Source organism: Oryctolagus cuniculus, chromosome 21, assembly GCF_051225735.1.
Source record: "Oryctolagus cuniculus isolate XC-2025 breed Fujian yellow rabbit chromosome 21, ASM5122573v1, whole genome shotgun sequence".
Classification (NCBI taxonomy): domain Eukaryota; kingdom Metazoa; phylum Chordata; class Mammalia; order Lagomorpha; family Leporidae; genus Oryctolagus; species Oryctolagus cuniculus.
In genome coordinates this window covers 34449753-34473111 of record NC_142887.1, presented here as the reverse complement: position 1 = coordinate 34473111, position 23359 = coordinate 34449753, and the positions used below count along the sequence as shown (strand labels likewise).

The 23359-nt window shown below is 46.2% G+C and overlaps 1 long non-coding RNA gene across 3 annotated transcripts in view; it reads left to right on the top strand.

Moving 5' to 3' along the window:
- LOC127485381 (uncharacterized) overlaps nt 1–23359 on the top strand; it is a 50556-nt gene that overhangs the window by 9688 nt on the left and 17509 nt on the right. For 2 of the 3 annotated variants that reach the window (XR_016227184.1, XR_016227186.1), the window contains exons 2-3: nt 8403–8595; nt 10484–10605. This is a non-coding gene — a long non-coding RNA (uncharacterized LOC127485381). Of the gene's footprint in view, nt 1–8402; nt 8596–10483; nt 10606–23359 lie in introns of those variants that run through there. The other variant, XR_016227185.1, reaches the window with a different exon arrangement.

Below are 23359 nucleotides of genomic sequence, written 5' to 3'. Positions count from 1 at the left end.
CAAACTGTTGAAATCCTTACTTAATATATACTAAGCTGATCTTCTGTATATTAAGATAATAGAAAATGAATCCTGATGTGAATGGAAGGGGAGAGGGAGTGGGAAAGGGGAGGGTTGTGGGTGGGAGGGACGATATGGGGGGGAAGCCATTGTAACCCATACATCGTACTTTGGAAATTTATATTCATTAAATAAAAGTTAAAAAAAAGAAGATGCAATACATATATACACCGTGGAATATTATTTACCTATAAAACAATTGAATAATGTCATTTACGGCAAAATGGATAGTTCTGAAAGACATCATGTGAGTGAAACAAGCCAGACATAGAAAGGCAAATAGTGCATGCCCTTCACCACCACCTTATATGTGGGCACTAAAACTTAAGAAAGAAAATGACTACTCAATCTGAACATAGAATGATGATTACTAGAGATTAGAAGAATGAGAGGGATAAAGGTTTCTGGCTCAAAAAAATAAAGGACAGTGAGTGTGGTTCATTAATTATGCAAGATACTAGCATGATGTGTTAATAGGGGACATGAGGGGAGAGTTATATGGGAACTCTTGGTATTACTACCTAACAAGTTTTATTTTTGAAATTTAAAACTATTCTGAAATAAAATTATCAAAATAAAAAAAAAAATAAAATCAGACAAGAAATTAACAGGATTGTGTGGGGAGCAACTCGGACTAGACTAAGTTACTGGAATTAAGACTTATTATATGCATCGGCTCTCCCAAAATATGGCGCTGAGAAGGGAGTAAACATCTTCTACACAGCTGCCTCTCACCAATTTGATTGACTGAGCTGCAGGAGCTGATCTTGCTCCTGATTGGAGGAGAGCAGCGTACTCGGCGTGTGGGTAGCAGAGTTGGGATTGGTGGAAGAGGACTATAAAGGAGGAGAGAGACGGCATGCACCAGGAACATCTAAGGGGAACATCTAAAGGGAACACCTGAGCAGCCCCCGAGAGAGCCGGCCGGCAGCGTGCCGCTCCCCCGCGGAAGTGGGGAAAGTGGCAGGGGGAACCGCCCTTCCATGGAGGTGGAAGGGTCGGTAGCCAACCCGGGAAGAACCAGCAGCAAACCCGGGGAGGGCTGAGCAGACAAAAGAACAGCGCAGGGTCTAGTGTCGTTCCTCCACGAAGAGGGGGAGCGACAGGATTGAATCCAAAAAAACATTACAAAAAATCAGCCAAACGAGGAGCTGGTTTTTTGAAAAAATAAACAAAATTGACACTCCATTGGCCCAACTAACTAATAAAAGAAGAGAAAAGACCCAAATCAATAAAATCAGAGATGAAAAAGGAAATGTAACAACAGACACCACAGAAATAAAAAGAATCATCAGAAATTACTACAAGGACTTGTATGCCAGCAAACAGGGAAACCTATCAGAAATGGATAGATTCCTGGACACATGCAATCTACCTAAATTGAACCAGGAAGACATCGAAAACCTAAACAGACCCATAACTGAGAAAGAAATTGAAACAGTAATAAAGGCCCTCCCAACAAAGAAAAGCCCAGGACCCGATGGATTCACTGCTGAATTCTACCAGACATTTAAAGAAGAACTAACTCCAATTCTTCTCAAACTATTCAGAACAATCGAAGAAGAGGGAATCCTCCCAAATTCTTTCTATGAAGCCAGCATCACCTTAATCCCTAAGCCAGAGAAAGATGCAGCACTGAAAGAAAATTACAGACCATTATCCCTGATGAACATAGACGCAAAAATCCTCAATAAAATTCTGGCCAATAGAATGCAACAACACATCAGAAAGATCATCCACCCAGACCAAGTGGGATTTACCCTGGTATGCAGGGATGGTTCAACATTCGCAAATCAATCAATGTGATTCACCACATTAACAGACTGCAGAAGAAAAACCATATGATTATCTCAATAGATGCAGAGAAAGCATTTGATCAAATTCAACACCCCTTCATGATGAAATCTCTAAGCAAATTGGGTATAGAAGGAACATTCCTCAATATAATCAATTTATGAAAAACTCATGGCCCGCATCCTACTGAATGGGGAAAAGTTGGAAGCATTTCCACTGAGATCTGGCACCAGACAGGGATGCCCACTCTCACCACTGCTATTTAACATAGCTCTGGAAGTTTTAGCCAGAGCCATCAGACAAGGAAAAGAAATTAAAGGAATACAAATTGAGAAGGAAGAAGTCAAACTATCCCCCTTTGCAGATGATATGATTCTGTACTTAGAGGATCCAAAGAACTCTACTAAGAGACTATTAGAACTCATAGAGGAGTTTGGCAAAGTGGCAGGATATAAAATCAATGCACAAAAATCAACAGCCTTTGTATACACAAGCAATGCCACAGCTGAGAAAGAACTGCTAAGATCAATCCCATTCACAATAGCTACAAAAACAATCAAATACCTTGGAATAAACTTAACCAAGGACGTTAAAGATCTCTACGATGAGAATTACAAAATCTTAAAGAAAGAAATAGAAGAGGATACCAAAAAATGGAAAAATCTTCCATGCTCATGGATTGGAAGAATCAACATCATCAAAATGTCCATTCTCCTAAAAGCAATTTATAGATTCCGTTAACTTTAAACACCTAAGAATAATTGTGTGTTGATTACAGAGTTCAATCAATATTATTAAGTAGAACCAAGAAAGTACTAAAAAGGATAAAGTATTAAGTTGTACATCAACAGTCAGGACAAGGGCTGCTCATGTCACTCTTTCTCGAAGTGCCCATTTCATTTCAACAGGTTTCCTTTTTGGTGCTCAGTTAGTTGTCACCGATCAGGGAGAACAAATGATATTTGTCCCTCTGGGTCTTGCTTATTTCACTCAGCCTGATGTGTTCCAGATTCCTCCATTTTGTTGCAAATATCCGGATTTCATTGTTTTTGACTGCTGTATAATATTCTATAGAGTACATGTCCCATAATTTCTTTATCCAGTCTACTGTTGATAGGCATTTGGGTTGATTCCAGGTCTTAGCTATTGTGAATCGAGCAGCAATAAACATTGAGGTGCAGACTGCGTTTTTGTTTGCCAATTTAATTTCCTTTGGGCAAACTTCAAGGAGTGGGATGGCTGGGTTGAATGGTAAGGTTATATTCAGGTTTCTGAGGAATCTGCAGACTGACTTCCATAGTGGCTTAACCAGTTTGCACTCCCACCAACAGTGGGTTAGTGTCCCTTTTTCCGGACATCCTCTCCAGCATCTGTTGTTGGTAGATTTCTGTATGTGAGCCATTCTAGCCGGGGTGAGGTGAAACCTCATTGTTGTTTTGATTTGCATTTCCCTGATTGCTAGTGATCCTGAACATTTTTTCATGTGCCTGTTGGCCATTTGGATTTCCTCCTTTGAAAAATGTCTATTGAGGTCTTTGGCCCATCTCTTCTGTGGGTTGTTTGTTTTGTTGTTGTGGAGCTTCTTGATCTCTTTGTAGATTCTGGTTATTAACCCTTTATCTGTTGCATAGTTTGCAAATATTTTTTCCCATTCTGTCGGTTGCCTCTTCACTCTCCTGACTGTTTCTTTTGCAGTACAGAAACTTCTCAATTTGATGCAATCCCACATGTTAATTTTGGCTTTGACTGCCTGTGCCTCCAGGATTTTTTCCAAGAGTCTTGGGTCTTTGCCTGTGCCTATATCTCGCAGGGTTTCACCAATGTTCTCTAATAACTTGATGGTGTTGGGTCGTAGATTTAGGTCTTTAATCCATGTTGAGTGGATTTTTGTGTAAGGTGAAAGGTAGGGGTCTGGCTTCATGCTTCTGCACATGGAAATCCAGTTTTCCCAGCACCACTTATTGAATAGACTGTCCTTATTCCAGGGATTGGTTTTGGATCCCTGATCAAATATAAGTTGGCTGTAGATGTTTGGGTTGATTTCTGGTGTTTCAATTCTGTTCCATTGGTCTATCCATCTGTTTCTGTACCAGTACCCTGCTTTTTGATTACCGCTGCCCTGTAGTATGTCCTGAAATCTGGTATTGTGATACTTCCAGCTCTGTTTCTGTTGTACATGATTGCTTTAGCTATTCAAGTTTTCCTGTGTCTCCATATGAATTTAAGCATCATTTTTTTCTAGATCTGAGAAGAATGCCTTTGGCATTTTGATTGGTATCACATTGAATCTATAAATTTCTTTTGGAGAATGGACCTTTTGCTGATGTTGATTCTTCTAATCCATGGGCATGGAAGATTTTTCCATTTCTTGGTATCCTCTTCTATTTCTTTCTTTAAGATTTTGTAATTCTCATAGTAGAGATCTTTAATATCCTTGGTTAAGTCCAAGGTGTTGGATTTTTTTGTGGCTATTGTGAATGGGATTGATTTTAGAAGTTCTTTCTCAGCCATGGCATTGCCTGTGTATACAAAGGTTGTGGATCTTTGCACATTGATTTTATACCCTGCTACTTTGACAAACTCTTCTATGAGTTCCAATAGTCTCTTAGTAGAGTTCTTTGGGTCCCCTAAATAAAGAATCATGTCATCTGCAAAGAGGGATAGTTTGAGTTCTTCCTTCCCAATTTGTATCCCTTTAATTTCTTTTTCTTGCCTAATAGCTCTGGCTAGAACCTCCAGAACTATATTGAATAGCAGTGGTGAGAGTGGGCATCCCTGTCTGGTACCAGATCTCAGTGGAAATGCTTCCAACTTTTCCCCATTCAATACGATGTTGGCTGTGGGTTTTTCATAGATTGCTTTGATTGTATTGAGGAATGTTCCTTCCAAACCCAGTTTGCTTAGGGTTTTCATCATGAACGGGTGTTGTAGTTTATCGAATGCTTTCTCTGCATCTATTGAGATAATCATATGGTTTTTCTTCTGCAGTCTGTTAATGTGGTGAATCACATTGATTGATTTGCGAATGTTGAACCATCCCTGCATACCAGGGTAAATCCCACTTGGTCTGGGTGGATGATCTTTCTGATGTGTTGTTGCATTCTATTGGCCAGAATTTTATTGAGGATTTTTGCGTCTATGTTCATCAGGGATAATGGTCTGTAATTTTCTTTCAGTGCTGCATCTTTCTCTGGCTTAGGGATTAAGGTGATGCTGGCTTCATAGAAAGAATTTGGGAGGATTCCCTCTTCTTCGATTGTTCTGAATAGTTTGAGAAGAATTGGAGTTAGTTCTTCTTTAAATGTCTGGTAGAATTCAGCAATGAATCCATCGGGTCCTGGGCTTTTCTTTGTTGGGAGGGCCTTTATTACTGTTTCAATTTCTTTCTCAGTTATGGGTCTGTTTAGGTTTTCGATGTCTTCCTGGTTCAATTTAGGTAGGTTGCATGTGTCCAGGAATCTATCCATTTCTGATAGGTTTCCCTGTTTGCTGGCATACAAGTCCTAGTAGTAATTTCTGATGATTCTTTTTATTTCTGTGGTGTCTGTTGTTACATTTCCTTTTTCATCTCTGATTTTATTGATTTGGGTCTTTTCTCTTCTTTTTTTAGTTAGTTGGGCCAATGGAGTGTCAATTTTGTTTATTTTTTCAAAAAACCAGCTCCTCGTTTGGCTGATTTTTTGGAATGTTTTTCTTGATTCAATCCTGTTGATTTCTTCTCTGATTTTAATTATTTCTCTTCTCCTACTAGATTTTGGTCTGGTTTGCTGTAGGTTTTCTAGATCCTTGAGGTGAATTGAAAGCTCATCGATTTGGTGCCTTTCCAATTTCTTGATGTAGGCACCTATTGATATAAACTTTCCTCTTAACACTGCTTTTGCTGCGTCCCATAAGTTTTGGTATGTTGTGCTGTTATCCTCATTTACTTACAGAAAATTTTTGATTTCTCTTTTAATTTCTTCTATGACCCATTGTTCATTCAGGAGCATGTTGTTCAATCTCCATGTGTTTGCGTATGCTCTAGGGATTCCTGAGTTGCTAATTTCCAACTTCATTCCTTTATGGTCTGAGAAGCTGCATGGTATGATTCTAATTCTTTTGAATTTGCTGAGACTTGCTTTATGGCCTAGTATGTGGTCAATCCTAGAGAAGGTTCCATGTACTGCTGAGAAGAATGTAAAATCTTTAGCTGTAGGATTGAAAGTTCTGTATATATCAGCAATCAGCCGAGACTCTTGCTATGAGCTGTCTAAGCTATGGAAGCCCCTTGGCTGCTCCACTTCTGATCCAGCTCTATGCCAATGCTTCTGGGGAAACAGTGGGAGATGGCCCAAGTGCTTGGTCTCCTGCCAGCCATGTGAAAGATCTGGAGGAAGCTCCTGGCTTGTGGTTTCAGGCTGGCCCAGTCCTGGCTATTACAGTCATCTGAGGGGACTGAACCAGTGGATTGATCTCCCTATCATCCCCCACTCCCCATCACTCTGCCTTTCAAGTATATAAATCTTTAAAAATAAACAAAGCATACTGTTCACTGGGTCTTGGTATATTCAGGTTTTCCTGTCTTGTAATTTCTGTACTTTTCTCATCATCTCAAAGGGAAACACCATACTCCTTGTCAGAGAACCTCATTCTCTCCCCCTGCCTTGCCTTGGTAACCCTTATCTACCTCCTGTCTCTGTGGATTTATTTTCACTTCTGGCCATATCATGGAGATAGAGGGTCACTTTTATGTCTGTTTTCTTTCTTTCTTTCTTTTTTTTTTTTGACAGGCAGAGTGGACAGTGAGAGAGAGAGACAGAGAGAGAAAGGTCTTCCTTTTGCCGTTGGTTCACCCTCCAATGGCCGCCGCTGCAGCCGGCGCACCGCGCTGATCCGATGGCAGGAGCCAGGATCCAGGTGCTTTTCCTGGTCTCCCATGGGGTGCAGGGCCCAAGCACCTGGGCCATCCTCCACTGCACTCCCTGGCCATAGCAGAGAGCTGGCCTGGAAGAGGGGCAACCTCAGACAGAATCCGGCGCCCTGACCGGGACTAGAACCCGGTGTGCCGGCGCCGCAAGGTGGAGGATTAGCCTACTGAGCCACGGCGCCGGCCTGTCTGTTTTCTTTCAATAAGCAAAATATATCCAAGGTTCATCCATATTGTAGCATATATCCACACCTGATCCTTTTATGGCTGAGTAATATCTACTGTGTGAACGAAGCATATTAATACTTTTCATTTATCACATGCTGGGTAAATGGGTCACTTACACATTTGGCTACTATGTATACTGACACTCTGAACTTTTCTGAAGAAGTCAAACTTTTAAGGGAGGGGCCGGCACTGTGGCTCACTTGGTTAATCTTCCACGTGCAGTGCCGGCATGCCATATGGGCGCCGGTTCTATTCCTGGCTGCTGCTCTTCCAGTCCAGCTCTCTGCTGTGGCCCAGGAAGGCAGTGGAGGATGGCTCAAGTGCTTGGGCCCCTGCACCCATGTGGGAGACCAGGAAGAAGCACCTGGCTCCTGGCTTTGGATAGGCACAGTTCCAGCTGTAGCAGTATTTGGGGAGTGAACCAATAAAAGGAAGACCTTTCTCTCTGTCTCTCTCTTAAATTCTGTAACTCTACCTGTCAAATAAATAAAACAAATTAAAAAAAACTTGTGAGGGATTTGCAGAATAAAGTGTGATGTTTAAATTCCACAACATTACTAGCTATACTTTTTAAAAACGGATTACAGCCATACCAGTGTTCATCTTCTCAGAGATACTTTGTGCATGACAATTCATTCTGGAGGCCCTTGCATATCTTTGTCTTTGCCTTCCAACTTACTAGGATGTGAATTTCTACTAGTGCAGTTCATTGAACTCCATGTATATTTTTGCATCCTATGATGTGTCAGCGATAGAGGCATGAGAGATATTCCAGCTGCTGATTGACTCCTCTGAAGTACTTTCTACAACTGTAAGATCACAGCTGGGAACTGGGTTCCCAATCCAAGTTTTCCCCATGTGTGGAATGAGCCCAACGACTTGGACCCTCACTGCTGCCTCCCAATATTCATAGGAGCAGGAAGCTGGAAACAGGAGACAGAGCTAGGGAATCAAATTGAACCATTTCTTTGTTGGATATTGATGTCCTGTTTGCTTTATGACTAGGCCAAACACCCATGCATATTTTGATTATTCTTGTTCAAAATGTTTAGGCAATTTGGGGACACAATTCATATATTCTTGCTGTCCCTGTCTCATATCCCTGTCTCTCTGGACTCTTTATGCATATGTGTTATGCTTGATGGTGTCCCACAGGTTTCTGAAACTATTGTTTGCTTATTATTCATTGGACTGGGCCATCTGCAGGGTCTGATCCACAGGTTCGGTGTTTCTTTTGCCTGTTCAAAATCCTATTGTATGAGGAGTTTGTCCTGCAACGTTTAAGCCTTAGCACTCAATGTCTGTGTGGGAGGCTTTCTGTGGAAATAAGGTGTTCACAGGTAGAGTCAGGGATGATGAGCTCATCCTGTGTCAGAGTGGGTCCTGATCCATTGCTGTTGTCCTTCCATTCCAGGCAAATGTGGATGTGGAAGGAAGAAGACTCTGATGGCACAGGCAGAGGCTGGGAAGTTGCAGCTGCAAAGCAACAACCCAAGATGCAGCAAGTGCCAGAAACTAGGAAGAGCCCATGGAGGACCCTACGCTGGAGCCTTCAGATAGAGCAGGGAGCAGCAGGCCTCTGACATCAGGCCCTGCCCTCCAGAACTGTGAGCAACCTTCCAGCTTTAAAGCCAGGCAGATGGCAGTAAGGAGCTATGGTGACTCGAGGAAGCTGGTGCAGGCCCCTGCAGGGAGTTCTCAGTTGTTCTTTTGAATTCCAGAAACTTGAGTCACTCCTCTCATAAGATGTATTCCCTTACTGTTATTTCCTATCCTGTGAAACACTTCTCTTGATGTTTGTAGTGCTTAACACATAGATTCCTTCACTAATTTGAGTATAGTGTGAATGCCGAGTGCTCTGGGCCTAGTGAGTTCCATGTCTGTACTTCCTCAGAGGTAGTGTCAGCTGGCTGCAGTCTTGGTGATTCTGCTTGTGTTGGGAGATCCTGATGCTGAGCACTCCCAGGGTCAGTGCTTCCTGTGGAGGCCCCCCTGGACTCAGAACAAGTTGTGACAACAAGAGTGACATTTGCCAGACAAGGTCCCAGAGTCTGATTGCCCAGGCTGTTCATTGGTGCCTTCTTCCCAGCACATGGGTAGATTCTAGTACCCCAGGAGGAGCAAGAGGTTTGGCATTAGTCCTTGTGTATGTGAGAAGTCCAGCACCTCGAGCCTCTCTCATTAGAGAAGGGTGCACCTGTGCATTTCTAGATTCCCAGGAGTGTGCCAGAGCTTCCTGAGTCCCCTACAGACACTCATGACTTAGCTCTGCGGCAATGTTATTGGGTTAGTTTGTCCTTTATCTAAGGGAGTTGTCAACTACTTAGAGTATCCACAAAGTTAAGCAGTGGCTGTGATAGTTTTGAGAGTTTTGCTGGGGACCATTGTACTTATCACCTTGGACAAGCTCAAGGTCAGGTCAAGTTCAGCCTAGAAAGTGGGTTCTTCCCGAAGGCAGCAGACTCCTCAGAGAGTGCTCATTCTCTATGAATAAGGCTTTGGGGAAGCCACAGACTGATTGTGCTCCCGGCAGTGGCTGCCCACTGCTGGTTTTCACCATGAATGTGGGCTTCCGTTTTCTGTGTTCCTGTGGAACTGCAGAGCAGCAGGTTGTACTCGGGACAGGGAGACTGCCACCAACCCCCTGTTCTTCCTGAGAGTCAGCTGTGCTTTGTTTTTCTGTGCTCGGTACTGCCTGGGTTCCTGCAGATGTTGGGTTAGTTTCCAGGATTCTTGAAATGCTAATGGCTTTTTGGCCCTTTTCCCTTTTGTGCTGGATGGGCTTGCTGCCCCTGCACCTTTGGGTATGTGGTCTTCAGGCCATCTGCTCCGTGCTTCCTGGCCTGCATACTCCTCCACATGGTGGCTAGTGGTGTTCGGTATGAATCCAGATTTCTCTGTCTTTTTTAGATAGGGCCCTCACTCTCCTATGCATTTCTCCCACTGAATCAAAAGATTAAAAACTTACAAAATGTTAATGGTGACTGTTTTTACCTGGTTTCTCACTGATTTATTGGAGGGCAGAATTGGAGGGCTTTCAGCTGCTGTTTACTATACAGTCATCTACTTCTCCTTTTTGTGGCAATTGTAAGGATATAGCACATAAGTGACTACCCTTGGGAGCTTGTGACTGTCAGAATATGCTGTAAATTCTCTCTCAGAGTGAAGGGCCCGAGTGCTCAGGCGAAGAAGATATTTAGGTGTGTGTGGAGCTGCTAAAGGGCTGTGGACTCCCTCAGACAATGACAGAGGACATGGGTCCCATGTTGAGATGTCATGGTCCCAGCCTAACTTGGAAGTGCAGAGGCTAAAGTGGATGAGAGCAGCAGTGAGGCTGAGGGCACAGTGAAGAACCTAAGCAGCTACATCCTGTGCAAGATCTTGAGGAGAGCAAAGGAGGTGGAGGAGGGGGAGAGAAGGGGCTGGGAGGGGCAGGGCAGGGGTCACTGGCCCATGGGGTTGAGTCATGGCTTCTCCCATTCTGCCTTTCTCCAGTGCCTTCCACGACCAGTGAAGATGCCTTTGATCTCTGTCTTCATTGCTCTCTTCAGAGGTTCCATCAGCTTTGGACAGCTCTATAGGCTAGATGAGTTGGTGAGTGTTCTGCTCTCTTTGGCTGCTCCTTTGTTTTCAGAAACACACAGGTGATTCTGTAGAAATAGACCCTAAAAATCCTTCAGCCTCATCAGGATTTCACCAGCTTTACATGCACGTGTGTGTGTGTGTGTGTGTGTGTGTGTGTTGCTGTATGAAATACATCAGCTCAGTAATACGGTGCTAGAAAAAGAAGATCCATGTAGGAAATGGCATACTAAGAAGGTAGCTGGAGGAAGGAGAGACATTTGTATTGACAACCATGCACACAGCAAGAATAGTTCTAAGTAGCACAAAGACAGGTGGATAAATGTGTGTAGTATCGTCCCCTGAATAATAGAGTAGTTATGTCCCCTAGCAATTCCACTGCTGGTGATATGAGGAAATTTAGAATTCAAGGACAGTGGGATTTAAAGATACACCTAAAATATATACTTTGTCAATAGAAGGTAGTTTAAGTTCCAGACATTTTTGTAATAAAACAAACACTTAGTACTTTCCTCAATAACTAAGGATCTTGGCAATTTGGCCACATCCATGGAGTCTTCCAGTTTGTATTTTTTAAAAGATAGATAGATAGGTAGATCTATTTATGTATTTATTTGAAAGGCAGAGTTAGAGAATGAGAGAGAGAATCCAGTCTCCCATCCACTGGTTCACTCCTGAAATGGCCACAATGGCTGGAATTGTGCCTTTCTGAAGCCAGGAGCTTCTTCCATGTCTCCCATGTGGGTGCAGGGGCCCGAGTACCAGAACTGTCATCTGCTGCCTTCCCAGGTGCAAAAGCAGGGAGCTGCATTGGAAATAGAACAGCCAGATGTTGAACCAGTGCCCTTAGGGGATGCCAGCACCACATGTGGCAGCTTTCCTCACTATGCCACAGTGCCAGCTCAGTTCTTCCACTTCTTTACTGAAGAAAAATGGGTCACCTTCACAGATATTGGAAGAGGCAGGTTTTCAGCACAGCACCCGATGCTGCTTGGGACATGCACATCCCTTGTCAGAGTGCCTGGGGTTGAGTTCCTGTCCCACTTCTGATTAATTTTCTTCTGATGTGTACCCTGGGAGGCAGCAGGTGGTACTGGGTGCTGTTGGTTGACTGTGATTCAGGTAAGAGACCCAGAGTGCCTTCATGTCTGCTGACTGTGGCTTGGCTACAACTGGGCTGCTGTGGATATTTGCAGGGTGAACCTGCAAAAGAGATGCATCTTGATCTCTGTCTAAAGATTTTATTTATTTGTCTGAGAGGCACAGTAATATTAAGGGGTGGGGGGTGATCCTGAGATACTCCATCCACTGGAGATGCTCCATCTATTGGTTCCCTTCCCAAATGGTCACACTGGTGAGAGCTGGGCCGATCTGAAGCCATGAGCCAGGATCTTAGGACCTCTCCTTCCTTCCTCTTTCAAATGGGGATGGGATGGGAATAGCAATGGGAGCAGCAGAGCTCAGGCAGCAGCTGTTTGTACTGCAGAGACTGTTAGTAGTCCCAGTGGACGTGTGGGACACTGAGGCCCAGAGCCACCAAGTACCTATCTCATGGTGGGGGTCTGGAATCCATACTCTTAGCTGTCAGCTGAACTTGTAACTGCACCCTCCTGTCAGTGAGGTGGGAGGGAGGAGGAACTGAAGTTGGTATTGCTGGCAAAGCCTTGACACAAAGGAGCTGCTCAGGGATGACAGCTTCCTTGTGGTGTGGCCCTTGTTGTCTGCTGTCAGGTTGTTTCCTGTGTGCTCTGGGGAGCAGTGTTTGTCCCCTGGTAGAGATGAGTTTGGACAAATGTGCAGAGGTGCAAAACTGTTCAGGACGATGGACAGAATCGAGTGCTAAGGGCTGAGCTAAGACCTCCTTGTGTCTTGCTGGTGAAGCCAGGCCCTTGCTTTTCTGGGTGGTGCTTTGTTTTTGACATGTCCCTATGTCTGTACCCAGGATCATTCAGTGCGGTTGTCTGAGGCTTAAAGCATTCAGTCCTTAGGTCTTCATTCCAGGGACTAGAAAATAGGGAGTATGAGAGAGAAGGTTGAATCCTCTGAGCACAGTAGTAATTCCTGTGAGTGGGATGCATGTGCAGTGATAAGGAATTCAGGGAGTGGCTCCTGAGAGGTCCAGCCTTGGTCTTGATAGATATTTGCCCTGAAGGTGGTTTGGTGAATGGGCATCCCAGTGGCAAGGAAAAGATCACAATGTGAAACCAGGAGAGATAACTTCAGACTCTTTGGGGAGGAAATGAGAGAAAAGCTGAATTTACCTTGTTGCAGAAAGAATTTAAGTCCATGTGTCAGTTTACTCATAATGTGCATTTTCCATGACCTTTTGAAGTCCCTTCATAAAGGAACTGCTGGAAGTAGCTCGTATAGACATCTTTCCTTAGTGTGGTGTGTTTATTGCCATCAGTGAACCTGCACTGATACTTTATTATTCACTAAAGGCCACAGTTTATTCAAATTCCTTAGCTGTACCCACATGTCTGTTTTCTGTACCAACACTACATCCAGAATTTAGTCTCAGACTCTTCATGTTTTTCTTATAGAATCCATTTCCTACTTTGAAAGTTAGACACACCCACTCACATGCACACTGACACACACACACACACACACACAGTGAGAGAGAGAGAGAGAATGAGATCTCAAGACCTTCTATCTGCTAATTCACTTCCCAAATACAAAGGTGGGGCTGGGCCTGACTGAAGCCAGAAACTCCATCCTGTGCTCCCACATGAATGACAGGAACCCAAGCACTGAGGTCATCACCTGGGCCTCCCAGGGTGCACATGTGCAGGAAGCTGGATCAGAAGCAATGGTGGGACTCTATCTCAGGAAATCCAATATGGAATGGGGGCTTCCCAAGCAGATGGCAAATCTATTGTACTGCAATGCCTATCTCCTTAGACCTGACTTGATTATGATGAGATTGATGTCTTGAGAAGTCCAGGCCACAGATTGATAGGATGCACCTGCACTGGCATGTATGTGGGACTTGGTATTTCCTAGAGATTTCCAGGTTATGCAGCATGGTTTGGGGTTTGATTTGTGTGAGAGAGAGCAAGAAGGAAGACGACAGCATTCCAAGCATGTGGGAAGTGGGCCATAGGAAGGAAGATCTGAGTATGGCAGTTTCCATCTCTTTCTGCAGCTCTCCTAACAAATAAAATGAAAATAAGTTTTTAAAAACTTTGTTAGCTCTTCTTTTAGAAAAGATTGCCCCCTCCCTGGAGTTTTCTCCTCTCTAGCATGTGCACATTGTGCCCCCAGCAGTTGACCTATTACAGTCTGTGTTCCCTACCTACATTTGAGCCCTAGCAGAGGCCTGTGCTCAGTTAAGCTGGGATTCTCTGCATCTGTCAGTCAAGGCAATTTCTGAAGGTGTGTTTTGCAAGTGACCTCACTTTTCTGTAGGATACAAGATGAATTGGTGAATTCAGGTGTTCAGCTTTTGTCTTGTGGCATGGCTGGGAGTGACTATTGATATGCTTTGTACTTGTGGGTTAAAAGATATAAATCAATTAATCCTTTTTTGGAAAATGGGACTCTAACTTAGCTTGTTTCCCCTGCAAATAGTCTCTTGGCTTCCCCTTTCCTGATCTGAATGGAAGAGCAACAAGGAGGACATCTCCGCATGTTGACAATCAGATCACCTGGGAATCAGTGACATCCTAGAGTTACGGTTGTCCTTGGTTATTGTGGGGTGATGAGTTTTCTTCCTCTGTTCTTCGTGGCCTGTGAGCTTCGATGCCAGATGTGTGCTTTCTGGCTGAGCTGTGAGTGTAGATTTCCCTAAGGGACCAGGTGTGAATGTGTAGAGTGTAGACTGCTGGTGTGTGTGAGGGGAGATCCAGCCAATTGCAGCTCAGAGAGGAGGTGAGAAGTGGTGGCTGCCATAGCCAGGATGACCCTTCCTGTCTCCTCCCTTCCTGGGTTCATTGATCCTGGGCCCCATCCCTTAAGTTCAGCCATAGCTTTTTTTTTCCTTCGTTTAGAGATTTATTCATATATTGAAAAGTCTGAGTTACAGAGAGAGAGAAGGAGAGGCAGGGAAAGAGAGTTCTTCCATCCACTGGTTCACTCTCCAGTTGGCTCCTAAGGCTGGAGCTCTACTGATCCAATGCCAGAAGCCAGAGGCTTCTTCCAGGTGTCCCATGTGTGTAGAGGGGCCCAAGGACTTGGGCCATCTTCTACTGTTTTCCCAGGCCATAGCAGAGAGGTGGATCAGAAGTAGAGCTCCCAGGATTTGAACCAGTACCCATATGGGATGCCAGCACTGCAGGCCACAGCTTCACCCACTATGCTGGCACAGGTGCCGGCCCATCAGCCACAGCTTTTTCTGCTCAGGAGGAGTCATTATGGCCTTTGGCTCCTTCTACTCCCTAGCCCCCAACCCTCCAGCCCCTGTTTCTTGCACCACAGGAACATTTTCCCCTAGGATCTGACCTCCTGTCAGCACTCACACAAGCCAGCATTTCTCACACTGGATCTACAGAGCATAGACACAAAAAACAGAACGAGTATGGTGTTTAATATTAAATAAGACTCTTGTGTGGTGAGGAGCCAGCTGGAGGCCATGAAAGGAGCTGCCTGGGAGCAGAGTTGTGCCATGTCCTGGAGGGAAGGGAGGAAGGGTCACGTGGGAGGGTCTATATCCATAGGTGCTGGGAAACTGGGTATGAAGATGCAAGGAAAGATGGGAAGGCCAGGCATAAAACTGCCCCTGGGACCAGCAGGAGGAAAACAGAGGGCAGGAGACGTGGTTGACCTTTCCATGGACTATGCTGGAAACTAGGGGGTGAAGGGTCCATGGCCTCCTCTATGGGGGAGTATAGGTTGGTGTTGTGTCCATGGGCTCCTCTGGAGGAGGAGCCTATGGGATTGTGGTATCCATTGGTTCCTCCCTTGGTGGTGCGTAGGAGGGTGTGGTGTCCAGGCACTACACTGGAGGAGGAGCCTATGGCATTGTGGTATCCATTGGTTCCTCCTTTGGTGGAGCTTGGGAGGTTGTGGTGTCCAGGGACTCCTCCCATGGGGGAGCACAGGAGGGTGTTGGTCAATAGGCTCCTCCCATGGTGGAATGTTGGGAGTGTGATATCCCTGGGCTCTTCCCGTGGTGGAACATGGGGAGGTGTGGATCCGCCCAAGATGTTTCTTATGGGGGCGTGGTGTCCATCAGTTCTGGTGGCTCATATGGCGGTGTGGTGTCCATCAGTTCTGGTGGCTCATATGGCGGTGTGGTGTCCATCAGTTCTGGTGGCTCATATGGCGGTGTGGTGTCCATCAGTTCTGGTGGCTCATATGGCGGTGTGGTGTCCATCAGTTCTGGTGGCTCATATGGGGGCGTGGTGTCCATGGGCTCCTCCTCCTGAGGTGGAGTGTATGGAGGAGTAGTGTCCATGGCTTCTTCCTGTAGGGGAGCAGAGAGGGATGAGTTGTTTATAGCTCTCTCCTTTCAGGGAACATATGGGGGTGATGTGTCCCTTGATACCCCCATTGGGGAGTATAGGGGGAGAGATGTCCATGGCTTCCTCCTGTGGAGGAGTATCAGGGGGTAAAGTGTCCATATCCTGGATAATTGGATGATGTACTTTGCAGGTTTGCTTCCTCCGCCTTCCATTGCCGGTTCGTCTGGTAGGATCAGGCGTGCTCAGTACAGGTCCTAGAAAGGAAAAGGCAGGAAGGATGTGAACTGCTGTGCACCTGGGCGACCTCAGCATCACCTCCCAAAGTGCTTTTGCTTTCTGTTACAAATGTATTATGTGTAAAGGTTGAGTTGGGGAGTGAGAAAACCAAAAGAGAGCTTCCATCTTCTGACTTGACCCTGAAATGGCCACCACAACTGGCAAGGTAGCTGGCCAGACAGGGGCCTGGCACTTCACCAGTGCCTTCCAAAATGGCCACGTACTTGAGCCATGTTCTACTGCCTTCCCAGGTATATTAGCAGGCAGCTGGGTTGGAAGTGCAGCAGCTGGGACTCAACCCAGCACTCCTTCGGGATGCTGGTGTTGCAGGCAGTGGCTGAGCCCACTGCACCACAGCACTGCACACACACGTGCTCCCCGCACTTCTACCACACCTCCCCTACAAGGCTTTCAGATTTCCATGATGATCAGGTTACCTAGCCTACGGGGTGGTGGCATCCTGGCCTTACCGATGTTCACTCTGTTGGAGCACATGCGTTGTCGAGTCTGAAGCCCACAGAGAGTGGTCAGCAGTGCCACGATGGCCCTGAGTTTTCTTATCAGACTGGATTGTCTGACTTTTGGTCTGTAAGACCTATGGTATTTTGCCCGTGGACCAACTGGTCCAGGGCCAGAGGCGGGAGTGTGACCCCGACCTGGGCCTGGGGGCCCCTTAGGTCGATGGTCAGCCCCCATTGCTGGGGCAGGTGAGGGGGGCAAAATTTGCTCCCCAAAGTTTTTGAAAAGAAGCTGGTGAGTCTCTATGCTGTGAAGACTTCCCAAAGCACTTTTGGCTGCTATCGCTCCGAAGGGCTAAAGCCAAAATGCCACATCTGCAGAACCTTAGTGGTCACAGAATGGGCACGTGTCACAGAACCTGCTGCTAGGGGTGCGCATCATAGAGAGCAGGGCCTGGAGATGGGTGTGTCCAGGACCCAGGCTAGGGGTGGAGTTTGCCAAGATGGCCTCAGGAGTGGCACATTGTGCAGATGACATGGGAGGAAGTGGCCCCGGCAAAGGCTGCCGATCCCCTCTGGACTCTTGTGTCCCTCCAGGCTCCTACTGAGGGCAGAGGGTGTCTGTATTGAGCATCATGAGCTGTTGGTAGTGCAGTGGCCCCCTCAGTGCTTTTCCAGGGCCTAGAGCCCTCAGGGCACTGGGCAGGACCCATTGCCCGATCCCTGACCCTCAGGTGGGTGAGTGCTAGGAGCGGTCTCTTGGCAAGCAGGTCCTGTAGGCTATGGCCGCATTGGTGTCACCCAGTGTGGGTCCTCCTTCTCTTGTCCTGGAAACACTGAGGAGAGAGCCCTCAGGGCAGAAATGCATGTGCCCCTCAGAGCCTGAGGTGCTGGCAGCATAGTTTTGGGCCAGGTAGGCTGGGAGAGACATGCTGACCATATAACTGAGATTCCATTCCTGCGAGTTCTCTGGGGAAACGCCAAGTTGGATTTCCACAAAGACCTGTTTATCAATCTGTTGCTGCTCCATTCCCAGATCTAGATCCTGAGGTGACCCAACTTCATCCTCTTATTTAAAAAAAATTTTTTTAAATTTATTTGAATGACAGAATTAGAGAATGATCCTCCATCTGCCAGTTCTCTCTCCATGTTGCCACCACAGTCAGGGCAGGTCAGGAGAAAGCCAGGAGCTTCCTCCATGTCTCTCACATGTACAGGGGCGCAGGGACTTGGGCCATCCTCTGCTGCTTTCTCAGGCACATTAGCAGGGAGCTGCGAGTGCCTCAGGGTGTGGGATCGCACATTGCACCATGATGCCGGCCCACATCCAGCTTTCCTAGAGCGTGTCTTCGTGTTTCAGTTGTTCTGGGCATAGCACTGTGGGTCCTGTTGCTTTTCCCATCTGATTAGAGTCCCTTTTCTTCCTGTTCGGCAGAGTAATGAAACCTTAGGGCCGCACGATTCTTTGACCTTCTGCTCTGTTGTGACTGTTCCCCTTGGTGTGACCTTTGTACAAACAGAGCCTCACCCTCTGAGTCTGTGCTTTCTGTTTTGGGTTCTGCAGATGTCGTTTAGAGAATTTAAGGGCGAAAACACAGCCAGCAGTGATTTAAATCCTTAACGTTTCTCCTGCTCTTCATTACTCCTGATGTACCAGACTTCCTGTGGGCAGGATTTCACTTTAGCCTGAAGAATTCCATTCACTTGGTGCTATTTTGATGGCAAGTGGTCTTCTGATGACTGCTCTTAGTATTCCTTCTTCTCCACCACCCTTCCTTTTTCTGCATAGGGGGCTGAGATCCTTCAGGGTGTCTTGGTTCCCTCAAGAATCCTGGGAGATCTTTTCTTTCCGCACTTGGAGGACAGGGTTCTAGTATCCTGTGGACTTTGTGTTTTCTGATGAGAAGTCAAACCCTCTCATGTGGGTATTCCCTTGTTGGGAGTGTGCCATTGGCTCTGATTTCAAGATTCTCCCCCCCCCCCTTTTTTTGTGGATTGTTCACATGTCCCTGTAATGCTTCTGAGCTACTTGGATTGTATTCCTAAAAGGATGATCTTCCTGGCCATTGGATTCTTTATAGATTTTGTTGTTCACTGCTCCCCCATCCCCCCCCCCATTTCAGGCTCCCAAACATTAGGACTCTTGCTCTGGTTCACACATCTCTGAGGCTCCATTCACTTAGCCTCCACCTTCTTCCCTTCTCTTTGTTCTTCAACTTGTACCTTTCTGTTGATTGGCATGTAATCTGATCCTTCCTCTTTTTCTACACTCTGGCCCTGATTCAATCCATTGCATTTTTTTTTGACAGGCAGAGTAGACAGTGAGAGAGAGAAAGAGACAGAGAGAAAGGTCTTCCATTTGCCCTTGGTTCACCCTCCAATGGCTGCCATGGCTGGCGCCCTACGCATCGTGGTGATCCAAATCCAGGAGCTAGGTGCTTCTCCTAGTCTCCCATTGGGTGCAGGGCCCAAGGACCTGGGCCATCCTACACTGCACTTCCGGGCCATAGAAGAGAGCTGGCCTGGAAGAGCGGCAACTGGGACAGAATCAGGCACCCCGACTGCGACTAGAACCCGGTGTGCCAGCACCGCAAAGTGGAGGATTAGCCTGTTGAGCCACGGCGCCATCCCATCCATTGCAGTTTGATAGGTATGTTGTACGTTCAGGCCTGACATTTCCAGCTTGTGTTTTTCATGTAATTCTTCGTCTGCTCGGAACACTTTCTTCCATCAATTTCAAGAGCATTTGCCTTTCCTTCTTTGGAAATGGTTAGAGGAGATGCTGTCCCTAGTCATTCCTCTATGAGGACAGGTTCAGTGCCAATCAGTGGTCTTTTTCTTTGAGAGCTGATCAGACTGTCCTAGTCATCTCTATGTTTTGTTGTGTACTGCTCCGTGGCATTCTGGACAGTGTGGGAGACTAAAAACTCTCAGGAGGATGCTCATTTTCCTTCTCTGTTGCTCTGTGAAGCAAACCACATAGCGCACATCTAACTGATCTTGGTGTTTTGGCTCATGTCCTACAGTGGTGCACCTTTGTGCAGTTTTCAACTCATTTTCATGGAGCTGTGTCCACTGAGACCTTGTACCCTCAGAGGTCACCTGGAAGTCAATTGCTTGGTTGCGTGGGAGCTCAGTTCCACAGTCTTTCCTCCCCTAGGGCGTGGCCTGTGTATGTGCAGTCAGAGGGGTCTCACATCTTGTGCTGATTCATCTGCAGACTATTTGTCCCCTGCAGCTCTCTGATGTGCACAGTTCTCCTGACATTTGCAAGTGCCGCTCTTCCATGTTCTTCTCAGTGGTGTTTACCCTCGTGCCGTGGTCCAGATCCACCGACAAGAATACCTGTGAGGTGAGATTGTTTGAGGAAAGATCGCTGGAGACTTTCCTCCTCTTCCTTGGAGAATGCCATTGTTTCTAATTTGTTTAAGCAGAAATAGAGTAATTTCCAAGGTTTTCCCTTCACTACTGCAGAGACCGAGGACAGCTTTGTCAGTGAAGGGAGAGGAACAAAACAAATGGGTATAACATTCCTATTCCCCATCAGTTTTATGTTGACTGCAGCCCCGGTCAGGAAGACCCTCCCTTTATCTCCATGACAGGCTGGCCTGTCAGCCTGGCAGGTCCATGGTTCTTTGGCCTCTGTGTTCCCTGTGCACAGCTGAGTTTGCCAGCCATGGAGAGAACCCCAGGGGAGGGCCAAGTGTGTCCACATTTCAGTCATGTCCATGTTCCCTATCATGACTGGTTTGTAATCTCTGGAGTTAGTGATGACTGTACTTAGTGGAGAATAGAAATGATCAACCTGACACTCCTCAAGGAAGCACAGAAGTTGATATTGAGCATGAGCCTGTCCCAGTGTCATTCCTTGCCCCTTTGAATGCATTGGGCTGATCCCTGCAGGCTCCCGTTCCCCATGGATGCATCTCAGTTTTTTCTCTCTGCCGTTAGCCCTGATGTGTCCCAGGAGAGTGTACAGTTCATATGTAGTCATCCAGGGGAAGGAGCTGTGACTGGACAGACATGGAGCAGCCCTTACTGTGTATAAATGATGGCTGGCAACAGGAAAGGAGTCAGCTGGTTGGGGGGATAACAGGAAGTTCAACTATGTTACTGTTGCATGTGAATTGTTTCCCATTTAAATAATGGATCATTTGAGCCAACAAAAACCTTATTCCTGCTAATCACTGATCAGCCATAGGACTGAGGTGATCCATAAGAGAGAAATGATGGTTGGACGTGTTCTCCCTCATTTTAGACCTGGTACATCGTAATTGCTGAGCAAACCTGATGATGATCCAACTTTGTGGAACCATGATTCTAAATTGTTTTGGTAAAGCAAGTGGTAATTCATTTCCTGAATTCCTTCAGAGTGGATATTAGTAACACTTTTCTTACAGATGTTAATTATTTGAAAGGCAGAGATACAGAGAGAGAAGGAAAGAGACTTTCCATCCTCTAGTTCACCCCTAGATGGCTGCAATGGCTGGGGTTTGGCCAGGCTGAAGTCCAGAGCCAGGAGCTTCATCCTGGTCTGCCATGTGGGTGCAGGGGCCCAAGTACCTGAGCTGTCTTCTGCTGCTTTTCCCAGGCCATTCACAGGAAACTGGATCAGAAGTGCAGCAGCCATGACTCAAACCATATGTGATGCAGACCCTACCATGTGGAGGCTTTACTTTTTATGCGAAAGCACCATCAGCTATTAATAACTTTTGTACAAGAAATACAAATAAAATGAGCATGAAGAGAAAATAATCACTCAGTTTGGGCCATCTAGGAAGCCAGAAAATAGTTTGATTAGGACAGTGTAACAAAGAGTTATTAAGTTATGATAGAAGAGTAACTCTCTTGTATAGAGAATTCCAATAGGTGTCCTAGGGCTCAGGAAGAGCACCTAAGGAAGTAAACATTTGTAGGGGTCCCACTCCCCAAGGATGGGCTTCAGAACTCACAGGTTGCTGTTGATCCTAGCAGACAGTGGACAAGTGTTTGTATGACTGAGTGCAGATTTGGTGCACTCTCACTGGGCTGAAGACAGCCATCTGAGGTCTGTCTCCCTCTCTCCTCAACTCTGTCTCCCTGCACACACCTCATGTGTGTTTTCCTTTGGTTTTTCTAAAAGATGTATTTGTTTGTTTGAAAGAGTTACATGGAGGGAGAAGGAGAGACAGAAAGAGACAGAAAGAGAGAGAGAGGGAGAGAGAGAAATAGAGAGAAAGGGTGAGAGGGTGAGAGAGAGGAAGGTTGAGAGAGGGAGAGAGAGGGAGAGAGAGAGGGAGAGGAAGATGAAGAGAGAGAGAGAGAGAGTCTTCCAGGCACTGGTTCGCTCCCCAGTTGGCTGCCATGGCCGGAGCTACACCAATGCAAAGCAAAGACCATGAGCCAGGATCCTGGTGATTTTTCTGGGTCTCCCACGTTGTTTGTTGCAGAAGCCCCAAAACTTGGGTCTTCTTCCACTGCTCTCTCAAGCTATAGCAGAGGGCTGGATCAGAATTGGAGCAGCCAGGACTTGAACCAGCATGCATATGGGATGCTGGTACTGCAGGCAGTGGCACTTTACCGGCTATGCCACAGCACCAGCCCCTTTCCTATGGGTTTTGATTCAGTCGTGTGTTTTGAGAAGTATTTTTTTTTTAAGAAACACGAATGGATTTAAGTATTTCAAACTCTCTCTGAGGTGGGTATTATTATTACGACCATGTATGTCACAGGTAATGGAAGATAAGTCTAAGGTGGCAAAGAGAAATCTCTGGTGACTGCTCTTCAGGCTTGGACTGTGGGACTTTGGACAAGTGAGGGAAAGCCCCTGTGTGCTTTATTTCCTCACTTGTGCAGGATGGTGGACAAAAGAGACAATGTGTAGTTGTGGTTCCTGGGTGTGGCTCAGACTGGGGCTGTCATGGTGTGCTAGAAATGTGGAGAGAGTGATAGAGAGGAGGCCAGGTGATGCTGGGAGGGTGTGAAGGGATCAAAGATGACTTGGGGAGTCAACAGTACAGGGTTGAACTCTGGGAATTAGCAGAGTCCAGGGCTCAGTGGGGGAAGCTCTACATCAGAGGAGGGGTGGCCCTGGCCTCTTTCTCCACCCCTAACTCATACTTGGCCTGCATTTCCCATCTCATCACTCAGCCTGGCCAGAGTGGGCACTAGGGAGAGCATGGCATGGGGGTAGACCCAGTTCATGCTCTCACAAGTGGGTTTGCTGGGTTCACCCTCTGTCTCAGGTGGGGCCTGGGGCAAAGCCTGGTCACAAGGCCTGGCAAGCAGACTCCTTCAGAGTGGCTTTGCTTTGGAGGTGACCCGGAGGTTCTCAGTAATGACTTCCATAGGTTCAACTCAGACACCTGATCCTGTGAGTGGGGCTGACTCAGGCAGATATAGGGGGAGTTTGCAGGATGCAATAATCATCTGTGGATAAATAGTATTTTCTTGAGTCTCTTGGTTCTTTGTGACCTGATTAGAAAATGTCATCACCTGTGTCCTCCTGGGGGAATGTTGTCCACATGTATGTGGGACACTACCCACTGTGTCTATGTTTTATAATGTCTGTATAGTACACTTGTTTTTATTTTTAACTTTTATTTAATGAATATTAATTTCCAAAGTACAGCTTATGGATTACAATGGCTTCCCCCACATAACGTCCCTCC